The 15,378-nt window shown below is 36.4% G+C and overlaps 1 pseudogene; it reads right to left on the bottom strand.

The window, feature by feature from the left end:
- Positions 1 to 144: 144 nt before the first annotated feature.
- LOC113064923 (basigin-like) lies at positions 145 to 14,493 on the bottom strand (annotated as a pseudogene).
- Positions 14,494 to 15,378: the final 885 nt, after the last annotated feature.

The raw sequence follows: 15,378 nt of genomic DNA, 5'->3' as shown, positions 1-15,378 counted from the left end.
TTGTCACGTAGAGCCGCTCCCTTCAGATGAACCGAGTTAGTAAATGTCGCCCCCTTACGGTGTTTCAAAGAACAGGCCAATATAGACATCGTTATCTTGCTAAAGGTTTTCTTTGGTTGAACACACACACACAAAGACAAAGTTAAAATAAAATAACTTTATTCAGAGTGTGCAAATCATTACAGTTGATCGTGTATGAGATTTCCTCTTAAGCCAAAAACAAGGTCTTAAATGTTATGCATCTTTTAACTTTGAAACGATATGCATTGGAATACATTGTATAGTATCTGGATGCAAGCATGTCTGTCGATAGGACAGGCCCATTTAACCAAAAGCCTTCACGAAAACCCCACCATCACTGACATTACCTAAATATTTATAACCATGTCATCGTCCTTCATGTTAGAATTTGGGAAACAATTATAACGGATTCTGCGAACAGCAAATGAAACACTGTACTAGCACTTGGTCCTTACAGGTTAGGCAGGAGGAATACTCAAAGTCATCATTAGAAACTACATTAGCAACTTTAAAATTAGTTGTTTGAGATTATTAAACTGATTATTAAAAGTGCCATTCGTCCGTCCATGTGGAATAGTGCACTTTAAAATGTGCAGCGACAAAATGAGTACTACACAAAAAGTTAATTTAAATTTAAAAAATTAAAAACAGCATGTACAATAAAGTGGTTAAACATTATGGCTTACAGAAAGGAAAACGACTGTCAATAGTCAAGAGTGATAAAAACTTGATTCAGTGTTTTTGTGTATACTGAACATGATTACATTCTCATGCGGCTGAACAGTGATTCAATTATAATAGGTAGACATTTCGAAAAGCTGTGGTGCCCACACTCAACAGTGAGAGAAACCAAAAAGACAAAAAAATAAAAGTTCATTCCCACATCAACACATTCAATAAACACACTTCTACAGCAATAGTGCAATCATGCATTTCCCCCCTCCCCCCAAATGTAAAATAAACTGTTGGTAGCACAATATGGATATGAAAAGTAAAAGACATTTACACTTAAGCAGAAGGTGAAGAACTCGCAGTGCGCACTATAATGTGCTTCTCAGTAACTCAATGCTCCACATTATCTTCAACAGTAGTCATCAAGCCACCTGAAAGGAATGAAAAGTCAGCTGGATGTGATTCAGAAAAAAATTAAAATGCTAATATTACATTTATTAAATTATAACAAAAGCAGATGTATTATATAATTCTAAACTGCTTTAAAAATAAGAAATAAAAAAAATAAGCTACAATAAAAGCCTTTAAATTATAAACTGTATAGAATTATAAGATATTAAAAAATATTAAAATTATAATTTCATTAGTTTAAATGCATAAAAATTTTATAGAATTAAATAAATTAGTTTATAATACAATTCATTTATGAAAGTCTACAATATAAAAGACACATTGAAAAATAGTTAGTCATTAATATTAAATATTAACTTATTTATTATGATTTATAATACATATTAAGTGTATGAAAGATAATATAGAACACTGAGCTCTGTATATTATATTTTTATATTATATTAAACTTACAAATTATATTTACAGAATAATATTTCACCTTTTCTCCTTCCTCAGTTGGAGTTCCTTTGCCGGACATTTTTGTCTTTGTGGTTGGTAGCGGCGTTGCTCTTCCTGAAAAACACAGCGGCACGTCAGCTCCATCTTTGATGTGCAGATGAATTTCCTGAGCTAGCAGCACATCTAGTGCTACGGTCTAGATTAAACATGGCCTTGATGTTCCTGCACAAATAACTTCTGCACTTCTACAATATCTCAGAACAAAGATTACAAAACACTTACAGCGGTGCAGATCCTGAGTCATCATCTACAGGAAGCAGGAAACACACAAAGAAGAAAAAAACAGTTACACACTCATTTTATATTTACAAGACTACTTGTCTAAAGTCTAGTTTGACCGCCTAAAGACAACGAGAACCCTAAGTTTAAAAACAGAGCACTTAAAGAGTAATGCAATTTGGGGACTTCAGTTATTTCTACAGTTAAATCTGTACACATCAGAACTGCTCTCAATCTTTTCACAGCACTACTAATAATGATTCGTGCAGAATGATTCAATGCATTTACATTAACCTTGCGGTCTGATGTTGGATTGAAAGGATACGTTTAGTGGTTTTCAACCCAAGAACAAACGTTTGCAATCGAATCATTCGTTTGTAGCACGACCTCATCTACAGATGTAATAGAGAGAAAAACATTGTTCCTTTTCTGTATTGATGATGGTGAAGGCTCTCAAACAGCACTGGATCACATTTGTAAACTTCTGCACTGGACTTCTGAAGTCAGAATATCACCCAGAAACCTTCCCATTTAAAGGTGCTGTAGGGAACTTTTGTAAAAAAATGTTTTTTTTTTTACATATTTATTAAACCTGTCATTATGTCCTGACAGTAGAATATGAGACAGATAATCTGTGAAAAAAATCAAGCTCCTCTGGCTCCTCCCAGTCGTCCTATTGCCATTTGCAGAAACTCCATCGCTCCCGGTAAAAAATAACCAATCAGAGCTGCGGTCCGTAACTTTGTTTGTGTTCAAAATGTAGAAAAATTTATATAATAAGCGAGTACACCATGAATCCATTTTCCAAACCGTGTTTTTGGCTTGTCCTGAATAACTAGGGTGCACCTATAATAAGTGTTTATATTCGGACTATTTTATATTGCTTCGGGGATACTGCGGCGGAGTAACCCAGTACCTTTGTGATTCTTCATAGACATAAACAGAGAGAAGTAGTTCCGGCTACGATGTTCTTCCGCAAGACGCAAGCAGTTCTGTTTATTAACCGCTAGAGCGTCAAAAGTTACCGACCGCAGCTTTAAAAGAAACCACTGAAACCATTGTCCTGACTCTGGCACATATGTAGAGAAGTCTATGGATATGACGATGGCTGTTTGGAAATAAAAATAACACCTAACACAACCTTTATGAACTGGTGAAAAATAAAATGGACAAACGCATTTGGAAAATTCCTACAACATTAATACAAAATAAATGTGTAATTACCAAATTATGTTATTAAATGTCTGTGTAAAAGAAATGGTCTATTATTAAATACAGATTTACATGTAAAATAAATTTGTAATTTTGAAGATTTATAAATGATTCATGAAAATTTATGAAATCACTATACATTTTTACTATACACTATACACTAATACTATAAATAATTTATTATACAATTATTTAAAAGTAAATAAGTTTCATAATACATACATTTTAGAAAAAAATATTTATATTTTTGAGTATTCAAATATTATAAAATAATCTGGCTACTGGCAAGGTTGTGCTTCAGACAGACACAATCAGGAAAAAACTAAAGATGCGAGTCGACACCCAACAAACATATACTTTTCAAAAACAAAGTTAAATCAGAGCTTGAATGACACTTTCAGCTTTTGTGCAGAGAGCATGTCCAAACACATTCAAGATGATACAAAAAATAAAGTTGGGATTATAAATTTTGCCACCCTTTGAGCCATAAGGGTAGGGTTGGGTTTTGGGTATTATTTTACTATACAGGTGCCAAATCGATACTTTTTAAAATGGTACCGGTGCCTGAACCGATACTAAACCCCTGCTAAGCCATCTGCTATAATCTAGACCTAAAGAACATCATGCAATGAGAAGATAATGTTAAAGAGAGCATGCAAGGCAGTATAACACGATCCGTATGAAATGTCATTTTAGTTATTATGCATAATACTGTCATTTAAAAGCCATTCTGAACTGCAATATGTCAGAGTCAGCTAAACGCTTTCACTGGCTACGGAAAAACCAATTAAGTTGCTTTTCTTGAACCAGTCTTACAAATCTGGTTCGATTCTTCTTCTTAAAACAAACTGCCAGTGAAAGAGTTGTACTTTTCAGCCTTTCAGGGAGAGCATTCAGACTCCCAAAACCACTCATTTAAGCAAACCCACTTCAGTCTGACATGCAGTTTTGATCACTTACCACAACGTAAAAAGCAGCAGTGAACAGAGAAATAAACAAAGCAAATAATAAATACAGACTCCGCTAAGGCCGAGCCACACACTTCAGCCAAATAAAATAAATATACAAAATCAAACTGAAATAGGATCTTGAATTATTACGAATTTATAAACAAAAATGTAAAATTACATCCACTGATCATTTATACATTCATAAACATGGAAAATGAAATATTACGATGGAAACAACTAGCATCACATACCATCATTGATCTCGTCTGGCTTTCTCCTCTTCTCATAGATGAAGATGATGGTGATGAGGATAATGACCTCAGCGACAATGCCGAGGAATGGCCAAAGGGCAGCCAGCTGGCTACGCACACGCAGCTGAATCTTATCGCTGGTTGATCCCACTTCATTTTTGCCTTGGCACTGGTACATGCCCATGTCCTCGTTGATGTCCAGATCGTTCACATACAGCATCGTCTTGTTGGCGGAGCTCTTTATCTCATACTTGTTTACACCAGTGTTGTTGGTAGTGTACACCTGTGTGTTGAGGATGCAAAATTGTCAAGCTATTATAATTAGGGGTGTCACTAATAATCTGTAATAATCTAAGAATTTCTGTGGTAATAAATATAGACCAATGTGAACAAAAGACTTTAAAATGACTTATGTATATAATACCAAAACATATAATACCAATGAGGCAATTAGAATTGGTTCAAATAAAATATGTAATAATGCTTTTATTGAAAATATGTGTATATTTCATTGAAAATGTATTCTATCAAATGCCACCAATGGTCACACTCCACTCATGAAACTGACAAACTTTTGTGTGGAGCAGCATTTACTGTGAACGGAGCCACTCTGAGATGCACGTAGTATGGAAGTAGTAGCGAAGGAGGAGGAGGATGAGTGAGGTCCGGAGCTTGGCCGTCCGCGACTCTCCGTGCCCTCCTGGGACCAGAGATAAGGGAAACTGCTCTTTTGTCGAGTATTTGTGTAAAGTTGTGTAAAGATTCTCCACCCGGCCCTCTTCCGGGGGAGGGAGTGTTGCATTCACCACCTCCTGAAGAGCAGATCCCTCAATCTCTGGGTCACCTGTCTGAGGGCCGCTTGCTCTTTCGTTTACCACCCACACCCGGCTCCACGGCACTGCTTTGCTGGAGGCTGCTGCGAATGCAGCGAGGGAGTGGGGGCAGACGCAGGGGGCCGCCCTTGGCGACGACCACTGTGGCAGGCGGGCGTTAGGAGGCAGGTATCGCCTCAGTCTGCTTGTGGGCAGCCGAGAACTGCTGGGCAAAGCTCTCGACCACGTTGCCGAAGAGGCACTGCCGGTCAGACCAGACGAGTGCCTACAGGCCCGGGAAGGAAGCACCAGGTCTGCATGCCAGGAGGCGGCAGACTTAGGACAACAATTGCATCGCCCTCTCGGCGGCCCGGGAAAGCATAGCTGCCATTTCGGGATCCAACTTCAGGCCTTTGCTCTTAGGCAATGCTCTTTTAGTGCTGAGGCGCACAGGGGAGATGGCCGCTTGCAACACGACAGGGGGTAGTGCAGCCTGAAGTGTGCAACCCACTCGACTCTGGAAAGACCGCCCCTGAAATGCAGTCTCGCCAACACGGGAAGATTCCTAAAGCGTGCTGAACTCACAGTTCACCGTAGACACAATTGAGGTAAGCAGAACGATAGGCAGCCAATAATTGCATGACAATGTGCACTTGCTCGTTTAATTTACACTCAAAGTAGATTAGTCTATTGAAGCGATATCCATTTTGCGTCAGTCACTGACGTGGCATCGAAAGTGACCGACTGAAAGGGAACTTGAATATGGTAGCAATTCTATTAATACAACTACTAGTACTATATTAATAATTAGTAGTAGTAGTAACATGTTGACCATATTTTTGTAATAATTCTATTAAGTGCCAAAGTGTCAATTAACACACCTTTGCAACTTTATCCAATCTTCAAAATTGCACGGACAGGTACCAGTCTCATGTTATAACAACAAGCACAACAGTTTAGTGAAGCCTTTATTTACCGGATACTTTTGATCATCATTAGCTTTGAACTTGTACCAACTCCAGTCAGTAGTATCGGGGTATCCGTGGCTCACACATGTCAGGACAGCCTTGTCTTTCTCATTAGCATTTTCAGAGTGTTTGTAGGCCACTACATGTGGGGCAGCTAACAAGAAAGAGTATAGATATGGGTTATAAGCAAAAAAATACTCAATATAAATGTAATGCGGGATGGATACAGATGCAATAATGCATTAGTCAAGCTTTCTTACCTTTAACTTTAATGGTTGCATTTTTCTGAGGTTCTGTTAGGAAGACACATGCATATAGTCCAGCAGAGTGGTAATCAACCTTTTTAATTCTGCCAAGGAAAGAAAAACAAGCAATGAGACTAACAAAAAAAAAAAAAAAAGTAATAATGGTGTCATAGCAATAAAGGTGGAGGGGAGATATGAAATAGCTTTTCCAGTTCACTGCTCACACATCCCCATGGATATTTATCCAACCCAACAGTTCTAATGGGAATTAGAGTAAGTTAGGGCCCTATGGACTCTGTTTTATTATTTCCTAAATTCGGTTTTATATATATATATATATATATATATATATATATATATATATATATATATATATATATATATATATATATATATATATATATATATATATATTTTTTTTTTTTTTTTACGTGTTAATTTTTCTGGATCCAGTTTTTTTTTTTTTTTTTTTTTTTTAAATGGTCAAATTTTAATTATATTAATCAAAAAGCATTTTTAATGAAAATCGTTTCACTTACTTATTTATCGTTTAGGGCCCTATACACTTTTTTATATTTTTTGTACCAAATTCTAAGCATGTCTAATTATTTGAATGCATAAAACAACTTAAATCCTTTTTTTTTCTTAAAGTAGCCTTATGATTTTTTTCCCCATGAGAAATGGTGTTGTGTATTTATTTTTTTCTGGTTATCAATTGAAGGCATCTGTTAATTATGGAACATTAAGCGAACTATTTTTGGCAACCAAATGGGATTTACTATTTAAATTAAAACCTGAAGAAGAAATGTTGTGATTAATCAATAAAAAAATAATGTTCATTTAATTTTAGTAGTAGGCTATGTACATTTAAAAAAAAAAAAAAAAAAATCAAATCAATACTGGACTTTTTTTGTTGATGGGTTACCAGGAATACATTTACAGTCCTGTGCTGGTAAAATTATGCTAGTTTAACTCCAAGCAAACGGTCAAATGCTCATGACGTGACTCTCAGAGCAGTTCTGGAAATGTTGTACATGTGTTTACGTCCTTATTTATGGAGAGACCACAGACGCTGACAATACTGCAAGCTTCACACATGCTTCGTTATGCGTGTAATAAAACCATTCATTAACAGAGACATGCAGAACATGCAGGATTCACATTTAAATATTTTAAAATCAAATTTAATATCTAATTTTGCAGTTTCATATTTACAGATACTCGTCTATATCACGATTTAAGTGTAATGACCTACTTTTTATTCATTTAAAATTCGAAAAATTCTGTGACATTCCACGTTCATGTTTTCCGCATCACAGAAATCACAGAGCCCTATGTAAGTGAATGTGGAGAGCTGGAGACTCTTAAATCACACCACTGCTGTTAACAACCACACTGCACAAACAGATGCTGCACTATACATGATTGACATGGATGGATGGATGGATGGGTAAACACTAAAACTGGAAAAAGTATTAATACTGAAAATTAGAGCCCTACATTTTGCCGTTCTTTTGTCATATAATAATTTACAAAAGGTTGAAGAACATACTCATGTTCAATGAAACGTTCATCACTTTTTGATTCGGACTGGTCAATAACCTTGCCATTAAAGGTCCAATAGTGGCCTTTGACGGGAGAAGGATCGTTAAGACTGCAGTTGAGAGTTACAGAGGTCAGGTTCGCGTCCGCCACATCTGGACTGGTCGTGATGGCTGGATCTGTTGAAGTACAAAAGTAGCAAAAGTTACACAAACATCAGCTTTCATAACACTGACTCTTTATCAGAAAGAAAAAATAATAATAGTTAATAATATTTGGTGTTGCACTGTAAATGACATTTTTGGACAACAAAACAGATAGGAACATTGCTGTCCCGATGTTCACCATAATGTGCACCAAAAGGCACATTGTGCTCTATAAAAGGAGAAGTAAAAGTACACTTGGGCTGTAAGCTACTGGGAAGCATTGAGTGAGCAGTTTATAATGAAAACAAATGGGAAAAGGGAACAAAATTCAACCAACCAGCAACTGGTCTGGAGACTTAGTTTATAAAAACCAATGTGATGTGGAAAATAAGTACTAAGACCTTCAGAAGGGTTAAGCCACACCTCTAAAGAGCTTTTTAGATGTTTACTGAAAGCAAGCCTTTTTCAGAAATGCACGCCAATTAGTGCATATAACCCCTTCTTACCGACAGTAACATTAACCGATCAATGCATTTCTAGGCAGTGATATGATCAGAAGGCATCAGACAATAAGAAAGAACTGATGGTGCTAAAGCGGTCATGTGACCTGGTCTCTGGTTGAATGAAAAAAAAAAAAAAATGAAAAAGGAAGGCGGAGGGCAAGGCAAGGGTGAATCTGAATCTACAGTACTTCTTCCTCTACAATAGTGGAGACGCTGGGTTTCCACAACATAACTCACGTTCAAACACTATAACTTTTGCTTGTGAGTGAATCCACTTGACTTTGGGTGGGGTTCTGAGGTCATTGTGGTCAGGGTCGTTTGACACACGGCACTCGTAAACACCCGTGTCGTTGAGTGTTAGTTTGTTGAAGATGAGAATGCTGGTGGCGTGGTTGATATAGGTGGCATTGATGTGTACGCAATCCTTGAGTGCCCGTTTCATTTCACCACTGAACTTCAGGGATGAGGTTCCCTATGACCCCACAATCCAGCTCGGCACTGTCTTCTGTGAGTTTCATCTGAAACTAGGATGATTTTATGAAGCCAGCTGAACATTTGATGGGGGATTTGGGTTTAGGGTGGACAGCACATTGAAATGATATGAATAATGATTAGAAGACAGGCAGACAAAAAAGAAAAGAAACAGTAGAGGAGAAAAGAGAGAAACGTTAGAATGAAAAAGGCAGCATACACAAGAAACAAGAGCTATTTTGAGCAACATTGACGCAAGACTTCAACACTTCAAGATACCAAAACCCAACTGAAGTACATTAATTAGAAGAAAGCATTAAAACCAATAAGACAATGATTTGAAGCATGCATTAAAAGTAAACCAAAGCTTAGAAAATCAAAGTGCAATGAAAAATTATATTTTTATTATAATCATTTTAAATAAAGGGATGGTGATGACTGTTGAGGATTAAATGAATAGAAAAAAAAATAGTCATGTGTCATGTCATTTCAAATCTGTATGATTTTTTTTTTCTTCTTCAGCAGAACAAAGATATTTTGACAAATCTTAATGTATTACTTCCCTCTGAATTTTAATATACGGATAAAAATTATATAAAAAAAAAAACCATTTCAAAATATCTTTTTTAATTTCCACAGAAGAAAAGTACAGATTTTTTTCAGCAAATTAGAACTTTAAAACTTGTCATATGATTATGAATAAACAACTGACATGAACAGAGCAAATGACACAAATTAACCTAAAATGAAACTCTTGAACCATTTTGAAGCCATTCATGCAGACTTTAAGCATGTACTCCAGAGAAAAACAAGGTTGTAATGTGCTAATCCCCCATGGAGAACTTCATCTAAATTCTTCTGATCACCTTAGAACAATAAACACAATCTGAACAACATAGAAGTACGTGCGTAGCAGCTTAAATAACCCTTCACATCAATGGCAAGAAAGCTTTGAGATCAGCCCCAGACCTGTTGTTGCTTCCTGTGTTGTAGCACATGCTTTCATTGTGTTTGGTTTTGAAACAAGAGTAAGGTACGGTTCCCTTTTAAGCCCCTTTCACACTGCACGTTGGACCTGGAAAATTGCCGGATCACCTTGTGTGAAAGCAAACACGTCCCGGGATTAGGGCTGGGCGATATATCGAACTAGGGCTGGGATAAACGATTATTTTTTAAACGATTAATCTACAATTATTTTTTCGATGCATCGATTAATCTAACGATTAATTTTTTCAGATCGATTCGATTTCCATTATCTCCCCATTAATTGATTACTAACAATTTATACATGTTGATTTATATATCTGAATGAAAAAAAACATGAATTCCTTAACATTGCAATATGTTTATTGCCCTTAAAATTACAAAATAAAAGACTGACTAAGAATGCATTACTTTGCACTTGTATAGAGATAACATTCAATAAAACCTTGAAGCCTTGAAAACACATAGCTTATTGAAACAAGCTTGCTTAACACATAAGGCCTAGCTTACTGAAAAAAAGTTCTTTCAGATGAAAACAACAATTTGATGTCTAGCATTCAATAAAAAAGGTCACACAAAATACTTGTTTAGAGCAATTGAAAGAATAAAGTAACCAATCTATCGTGTCTAATGATTTTGGTTAATATGTACGAGGGAGAGAGAGAGAGAGAGCGCAAGACAGCGCTCGTGTAGTTTGAAGAGTGCGCGCGAGAAACTTCGGTGTTTCGCCCTTTTTCTATCGAGTTTAATGATTTTGATTAATATGCACAAGGGAGAGAGAGAGCAAGAAGCGCTCGTGTTGTTTGAAGACTGTGAGTGCACGCACAGCCGGGGCTCTCTCTCGTACGCGCCCTGTCATTCTACATCACTCACCGATCAAATAAGGCTTTGACACCCTCCAAAAAAAAGATCAATGCAGAAAAACCCCTGGATTGGTTATATAACGCTGGACAGAATGTTGATCCGGCCATCGCGTATATTCAGCGCAAATAAGGTAAACATTTTGCAAACATTTTTTAGAGAAATAAAAACAGGTCGACGAATCGATGCGCATATTTTGCATCGACGTATTTTTTGCGTCAACGTCATCGATGACCTCTACGCGTTGTCCCAGCCCTATATCTAACTATATGATCATGCGCACCTAGTCAGTAATGATTACCGCTAAATCGGCATCACCTGCTTTCAAATGGAGCAGCATTTAATAGAGTTGTAGATCACTGATAAGCTATGCAATATACCGTTCATTATCCAAGATAAACGTGATATTGCATAGCTTGTCAGTGATCTACGGCTCTTTCTACTAAATGCCTCTCCATTTAAAAGCAGGTGATGCCGATTTAGTGGTAATCACGGAACCGGATTTACTGCCTAGGTGCGCATGATCACATCGTTAGATATATCACTTAGCCCCACCCAGGATTGATTCTGGGACAGATCCCGTGTTGGGGACCTAGTAACATTACCAAGTTCTGGAACGAGCGCTGTGTGAACAAAAGCCAGAACAAATGCCGGGTCATAGTAATGATGCACGTTATCGAGCAACTCTTTTACCAGGTGTTTTGAAGGCAGATCAATGTTCACTAAAAAATTTGCAAACTAATGAAGCAGGGATTAGTTAGTTCCTCACTATCCGTGCTAAAGCTGAGATCGTTCGCCAGTTTAAGGGAATGTTAACGTGCCTAGCATCTTCGACTCGTACATTATACATCACATCCTGATGTCACGTGTTTTTACAGGACCTTTACGTGTTGTGTGTGAACCCACGCACATATTCCGGGTAATAACTGGCAGTGTGAAAGGGGCAAAAATCTAGTGACCCAGGAACAATTGCCGGAACACATTACCCATGTATTTTCCAGAATCGCAGTGTGAAAGGGACTTAAACCTGCTGCAGAGTGAGGAGTGATTTAGTAAATTATTCAGGGATGGGGTAAAAAGGGTCCACAGTCCACATTTCAGAGTAATGAACCTCCACACATGCCTTAGGCCTGAAATAACGTGCCATTTGAAAGCAGAGCAGGCTTCATTCATTTCAATATCATGAAAGGTCACCTCCAATGTTCAAAGTGGACCAACATTCTAAACTACTCATATAAACAAGCTATAAAAAGGAATTTAAGAATATATTTGTATATATAAGTGTTTAGATTTAGTGTTACCCTAAGGCAGATTTTTACCCGATATTTCAAGCCTAAATCGTAAATAACTCCAAAAAAGGAGAACAGTAAAGCACAAAAAGTATCACTTGGTACAAAGTACGGACACATTTAGATTTAACTTGACCTGTTCTAGTAAACAAGTCACTAAGTTCACCTTCTAACAAGCTGACATTTAGATTAACTGGCAGAAGAAATAATGACTTACGGTCGACTGTTTTAACATTACATTTTCATGGCTCAAACTGATGATTGAATGCTGATGAATGTGGAATACCGTTTCCTATAAAAGACATTAAACTGCATTGCAAATTATAACTGTTTAACCACAAGGCTTTTAAGATTGCTAATCCTAAATGTACATTATACATTAAGCTAGATAAAACATTGTGTAACATGTCCAAGTTTCAATTTAGGCATTGTTTGCCTAGATTCAACCGAATCACTCACCAAAATATGGACTGGAAGCAATGTCACAAATAATTATTTTTATGATTTAACAAAACTTTAATTTCATGCTGATTTAGGGTCTCTGTACTTTTGTATCAATTCATTTCTTTTTTTCTTTTCTTTTTTTTTAAATGCTGCTATGGTTCAAACACTGATGAATAGAGCAAGCATACACAAACTAATTTCCATTATACAAAATTAATTTCATAAAAAATCAAATTAACTTGCTTTGTATAAAAATGAAACATTTCTAGCTTTTTTTAGCTCCTCTAACAGACGCTAGCACCCTCTCACACTACTAACATGTCTACCGGTAAAACCACTGCTTTATGAAAACCTTTGGCTTTGATACATTTATGATTTTGATTGCAATACTCAACTTTCTATTTTCAACTAATTTTTGTAGCATCAATCAATGTAGCCAATCACCAACATTTCTTGTTGATTTTGTGAAGGAAATGGCCAAGCGTTTAAGTTAGGATGCAATCACTGCTCAATACTTCACCGTTTTGTTTAGTTCTGCATGTTCTGCTTGTTTAGTCTGTCATTATAACAAAGTGTAACATGTAAATAAGAGACTTGATTAATTTGATTAAGTTTTGTTTTTCATGATACTAAGAGGACCAGTGAACATTTACATGCAAAGTTTCAAGAGTGAGATCCACATAAAAACGTGGCACTTTTATGCAGATGTCACTATCGCCGCAATCATAGTAATAACCATAACAATGGACAGTGCAAAAAAAAAAAATTAGTCAAATTAGATATTGGCTACATGGAGGCTAGAGCACACTTACTAATTTCAGAAGTTTTGAACCAGGCCTGCCTGTATCTGGATAAGTAGGAGAAACAGAACCAAAAAAAAAAAAAAATTCTACTCGCACCTATTCACCTGCAAAAAAAAAACTGCTAATCTAACCCAATTTACTGAGCAAAGCACAACTGAGCTGAGCTGAAGATTGAGTACTCATGGGGAAAATCTGATTTTAATTCTGATCTGAATTAAACGGTTTTCACTGTATGGCTATGCAGCCTGACATTCTTCCATTGCATGAAGTAATATTTCGTAATTCAAGATCAGCATGAGCATCAGGATGTAGTTTTGAGGAAGTACCAATGCTTGCGTGCAGAAAAAGCACATCATAGGCACTATTTCTAACTTCGAGAATGAAACTGGTTAGTTTCAGATTCACCGACCCTGCCATTCACCATCTGCTGCTGGGGGACTAAACTGACTGTGATAAACAAAACCAGTTTCATTACTCTGACATTTTAATCATGAAAACCAACTGATTTATCTAAGAGGGTGGAAAGCATATTTAATATATTTAAATATATATTTAGCAGTACATGATTGACATTTCCAACTCAAAAACCCACATGATGCGTTGTTACTTTGCCTTTAACAACGTGACAATCTATTATGTAGATAACATCCATTTCTAACCCCCTGAGTAATACTACATAAACTCTTATTTTTCATATAAATACTTCTTATGTGTTGAAATTTAAGAAGACTTAAAGAGCTTTAATGAGTAAAATAAAACTTAATGCATGCACGTGAGTTGTTTCCCAGTGGGCTCACGCGCGACAGTGTGCTGATGATTTAAACAGCCTTCAAACATTTCAAATAATTTCAAACATTCATTCTCAATGTATTTTACTTATTTGGACGGTAAAAACAGTTTAAATATAAAGACGAACCGTCGTGTGTGTCAAAATACGGTTCGTGAGCTAATAAGCAACAGAAAAACGAGACACCTTACCTTTCAGATCTTCGGCATGGAACCAGCCGATACAAACGGTGAGAATTACCCCAAACAGTTTCCTTCTCATGATGAAATGTTTTTAAATACGTAATAATATAAATATCGGTGCTGTTTCCAGAGTCTAAGGCGGTATGGAGCAAAGCCCTAGATGAAGCCTCGTCGTCCTTTAACGTTACTTGTTCCAAGCGCACTCGAGAACGCGCACGTATACAGGCTAGAGGACCTGCCTCATCACGTCCGGTCCTCAACGTCACTGCCCTCTATGTTTACAGAAAGGCCCAGTGTTCACTATATTTGAAAGTGTGAGTATATTGTTTAAACTTCCTTTTTTTTTTGGTTCTATGTCGTCATAAGTAGGCTACGGCCTGACATGTGGTAAGTAAGCACTGTTTCCAAAAGTGACAAAAATCCATGTCTGGATTAATTAATTCATTCATTCATTCATTTTCCAGCTTTACACACAGAATCTGACTTCATTCACTTTAGTTTTGTTGAAATCGCATTAATGATAGCTCTAAACCTTATTTTCCACATATAAAGTCTTACGAGTTTTAAGTGACATTAGTGTGAGCAATTGATGGCAGAATTGTATTTTTATATTTTTTTTATCCCTTAATATAGCCATATGACAATGACTATTGTTTCTAAAGTATGTAAATACACCTCAGCAGACAATGTTCTACCCAGTGAGTTTGAATCCATCCTCATCAAAGAGATTTAAACTGGGCTCATTGTTTTCTTGTTCCACTAATCACAAAGGGAATGTTCCTTCCTTGGAAAAATATACATGTTCCCTCTTTTTGAAGATATTTATGGTTGGAACTCATTAGAAAAACAATTAGGCAAGGCAAGTTTATTTATATAGCATATTTCGTACACGGAATGGTAATTCAAAGGCATTTTCATAAAATAAAATAATCATAATAAAATAAAGCAAGGCATTTAAAAACTTTGAAAATGAATTTATATGAATTTAAGACAATCATTGCATTAATTTTGTGTTTAATAAAATATAATGCAATTCATAAAATACAGCGCAAACAGTTTGGACATTGCACAGCGCTCGTTCAATAAATGCACAGCGAAACAGAT

The sequence above is a fragment of the Carassius auratus genome, chromosome 47 (assembly GCF_003368295.1).
Source record: "Carassius auratus strain Wakin chromosome 47, ASM336829v1, whole genome shotgun sequence".
NCBI classification, from domain to species: domain Eukaryota; kingdom Metazoa; phylum Chordata; class Actinopteri; order Cypriniformes; family Cyprinidae; genus Carassius; species Carassius auratus.
This window is presented reverse-complemented; position numbering and strand designations above follow the sequence as displayed.